The sequence below is a fragment of the Canis lupus genome, chromosome 5 (assembly GCF_011100685.1).
Source record: "Canis lupus familiaris isolate Mischka breed German Shepherd chromosome 5, alternate assembly UU_Cfam_GSD_1.0, whole genome shotgun sequence".
Taxonomy (NCBI): Eukaryota; Metazoa; Chordata; class Mammalia; order Carnivora; family Canidae; genus Canis; species Canis lupus.
The window spans coordinates 76,112,474-76,117,068 of record NC_049226.1 but is presented as its reverse complement, the minus strand read 5'-3'; positions in this window follow the sequence as shown (position 1 = coordinate 76,117,068).

The window sequence follows — 4,595 nt, the reverse complement described above, 5'->3', positions numbered from 1 at the left end:
TACCATGCTGGATGGCATTCCATGGAAAAGAATGTAGGAGCAAATGCCTCCAGGTCAGATGAGAAGAGGGAGAGGGAAGGGGAGAGAAGGAAGAGTTTATTTTAAAAATGTGGTGTACACACATAAAGATCTAAGAACATTATGTGTATTTATATGATTTTATGGTCCTGGAGAATAGAATTCTATATCAAAAAATATAATTACCATTAAGTCTAATGGAAAATGTTTCATGCATTCCTTGGTCCGTAAATTAACGTATTTATACTAAAACAACACCATAACTCATAACACATAATTAACATTAGTTAACAACATAAGGCAGGTTCTCTTACTTTATAAAATGGCTGTCTGCTGTTCTCAGGCTCTAGTTTTCATAGCTTTATGATATGCTTGAGCCTATGTTCTCCACGAAAACAGATATTTGACATTCATTGTTCACACAAGGAAACCTTTAATTAAATTAATTTAAAAAAAAAATAGTCAAGACAGAAAAATCCGTGAAAAAATTGCCAGGAACGTCAAGGTCATTATTAGAAATCAGATTACAAATGCTTTGACAAAACATTCCCACCCTTACAAATGCAAAGGTCACCATTGGGGTGACTATATTTTGTGAGCTGTTTGCTACCAAGGCCCTAGAAATCCATATCAGAATTTAAAAAAATAAATCTCTCGTAATCCTTATTAACCAAAGTCATTTTAGCTGATATTTTCCTGAAACAGGTTCTTAGATCCTGGGCATATGACTGCATTTCAGCCTTGCAGTTCTCTGGGTACGGCAGGCCAAAGGCAGTGCACTTTGCACAGCAAAACCCAGCCAGTAGGGGCTGTTTCCAGATTCTAACCTCTGCCTACCTGACTCCAACACCCATGCCCACTGCACTTGGCCCTGTTATCTGTCTTTATTCCGTTTGATATTATTTCATAGTTTCTATTTCCATTGATTTTTTTCATAGCTAAAATGCTTAAGTACTTAACGCTTTATAAATCTAAAGTTGGGGAACATCTTGTCATAAAGCTGGCATCGATAAATCTAATTAGCATTTCTCTACTTTTAAGTGTAAGGATGATGGGGGGATTGTGTATCTAAGGAAAATGGGGGTTGAGGTGCCAAGGCACAAAGCTTGAAAAAACACGGAAATGTGAGATGCTATGGGTCCTCAGGGTTGGGAGGTGACTTTGTGGAATGTGGCTAGAGATCTCATCTAGCCACTCCTGCTCTGTCCTCATTCTCTGCAGCTGCATGATGACACAGAGCCCCTCTCCCTACTGGACAGCTGGTTTGGGACAGGACATCAGCAACCTGAGCCATCTTCAGGCCTTGTCTGGCCATAATTTTTCTTGACTCAACTACTTGCCTGGATTGTCCCATCAAATCCTGATGTCCAAAGTAGAGAGGACTCTTGGTACCTAGTCTCCTCTTGTATCTCCTCACTTGGCTAGGTCTGTGCTCTGGGGGGGTTTGAAGAGGAATACTCCCGTAGTTCATCCTGCTGAACGTATCTCAGACCCTCTGCTCCGGTTTTCCAGATCTTAGCTCATAATTGGTGACCTTCTTATCCTCAAATCTTACCTCTTCTGTCCTGAGAGACTGCTCTTCTATCTTAGACATACACACTGAATTCTATGTAACACATTTGATTAAAGGACAGTCTACCTTTCTCAGTTTTAAAAGGATGGTCAAAATGTTAAAATACAACAAACCAACCAAAACACACCTATAAAAGCTAGTGAAAGAACTCCAAGATGGGTACTGAAGACTTTATTAGTAGTAAAGGGAGAATAACCCCCATGAGAAGACCACAGCTGTTGACACTGATAGTGGATGTGGGGACATTCATTCATCCCAAAAGACATTTTAAGCACCAACAAAGTGAGCTGCCAGGGATTACAGCAGTACACAAGATCATACGGTGACAGCTCCTGTCTTGGAGGGGTTTACGTATCAGCAGTGCTTCTCAGGAGCAGATGGAAAACCTGGGCAGAGGACATACTACAGGAAGCTAGAGACATAGGTAACGCCTGTGAGAAAAATGAGAAGCCATAGAAGAGCTTCAAATAAGGGACAGCATCATTTGCTTTTTAACAAGTGAGCTTGATGTTAACTGGGAGGAGCATTGGGGTAGATCCCTCAAATAGAAACCCCCCACTTAGGAAGAGAACCCTAAGAGAGAAAGTTCTACCAACTCATGGCCCCCATGTCAGTGGCTTTCAACAAAACTTCAAATAGCAACTAAGCATTTCATCACTGATTGTTGGCAATTTATGAGAAATCCTCTTGCAGGGATCCAAGTTCACCTGAATTCCTGCATAGATCTCTTCCTAATGTCTCTGGTGTTTGAACCATCCAGACTCATGAGCCCATCCTCATCTCAAAACTGGGATTCCACACCCAAAAGAACATTTAGAATAACTGTCCAGGTGATCTGGAGCAGGGCTGACCTGAGCACTTTCTCCCTGTCTGGCTGGTGCTGAATGTGGGAAGGGGAGTTATCTGAGGCTGGAATCCCTGCAAGGTGCTGAGGCCATTACTGAAAGTGAGAAAAGGAGGAATAGTGCATGAGAGTTGATACCTCTTAGCAAAATGAGAGTCCAGGACTGACAGGGGCTGCCCCCTTTAAATTGAGGCAGAGACCAATGTGTGAGAAGTCCTCTCATGCCGGGAAGTATGTATTTGAAGGTAGCAGGAGGCCTGTGGGACCATGGCCTCAGATCACTTCACTCAGGACAATAGACATTGTAATGTTGAAAAATAAAGCCAGACTTTGTGATAAGGATCAGGCAAGGGGTGGGGCAGGGACTGGCTGTGGTCAGCTGGTTTGGCTGTACTGGATACAGGAACAGGCTGAAGAGTAGGCACCGAATGGCCAGGCTGGGCAAGGAAGGGGCAGTGGAGACAAACTGTCATTGATGGAACAGGCCATCTAGAGGAATGGGTGACTGACAGTAGGTGAGAAAACATGGCCAAATGGATCAAGCTACTGCAGATACTCAATATGGCTCCCTTGTGGCCCCAGGAGGTCAAATGCTAATAAAAAGTAATAGCAACAGCTGCCACCAGACCAGTAGTGGTAGTAACAACAGTACTGCTAGTAGTGATGGTAAATAGGTATTGCCTGCTTATTATGCTTTTGGCAGCATGTTACTTGCTTTATATGCATTAGCTCATTTAATAGTCAAATAACCCATTATTTTTTACCCATACGTTTCTTATTGTTTATAAGAAACAAGTTCAGAGAGGCCAAGATACCCGCTCAAAGTACATGAAGTGGTTACAATACTAAGAAGCATATGAAAAGTTAAGGTTGTATATCACAGTCTAGAACAACCATCACAAAAAAGAAAAATCATGACGAGGTATATCTAAAAAGCCAATAGATAAAATGGAACTCAAAAAATATTTTTAACCCCCAAAAAAGGCAAGAAAGAAGAAAAGGAACAAAACAGGAAGGGGAAACAGGAAACAAAAAGTAGAACGGTGGACCTGAAGTTCAACCATATTAAAAATATTGTCCAGTGAATAATAACAAGATCCAACTACATGCTCTGTAGAGCTATTTTTATTATAAAGAAAATTTGGAAAGTGAGAAAAACCTTACATATAACCACTAAACTTAAGAAGCTTATTAATATCAGAAAAAGTAGACTTCAAGACAGGATTCTAGAGACAAAGGGTAATTCATGATAAAGGGGTCAGTTTAGGACAATAAACATGCAAGTGCCCAATAATAGGACTTCAAAATGGAGAAAGCAAAAATGGACATATTTAAAGGAAAAGACAATCCACAAGCACAGTTGATTTTAACACCTCTCAGCAACTGACAAAACTCAAAAATATAGAAAACTTGACAACTTGACAAAAACTCAAAAATATAGAAAATATGAACACCACTATTAACCACCTTGATCTAATTGGTTTTCATGGAACACTTTACCAACAGCTACAGAATATACATTCTTTTCAAGTGCCTGTAGCACATTTACCAAAACAGATGTATGCCGGGCCATAGAAGTCTTAATGCATTTATAAGGGTTGAAATCCTGCAGGGTGTTCTCTGACCACAACAAAATTAAATAAAAATCAGTAACAAGATAAATGTAGTGTAAGCACCAGACAGTCTGTCCTTTTTTTTTTTTACTGTAATGCAAGCGCCTGACAAGCCATCCACTTGAAAGATCACTATTTCAAAAGAACACATTGACAGCACAACACAACTGGGTAAGTAGCCAGGCTGCTCCCTGACCTCACCGCCCCCCCACACACACGCCTAAAGTTTCCTTTATTTTAGAGATCTCTGGTTGACTTAGGTAACTATTTGGCTTGTTTTTCCCTGCCTGCATTTTAATTCCTGCCCTTAAATCCACCAATGAAGAGTGAACTCAAAACACTAGGCCCCCCTCAACCCCAGGCCTACTCACTGATAATCCTCTCCAACTTCACGTAGGCTCTGGCACGGGTCATGTCCTCTCCAGAACCTGTGAATACTAAACCTCAGTGTCCTTTCTCTCTCACACACACACACACACACACACACACACACACAATTTCCAGTAATAACCCAATAGTTATTACTGAAGGAGTCTTGCAATTGGAA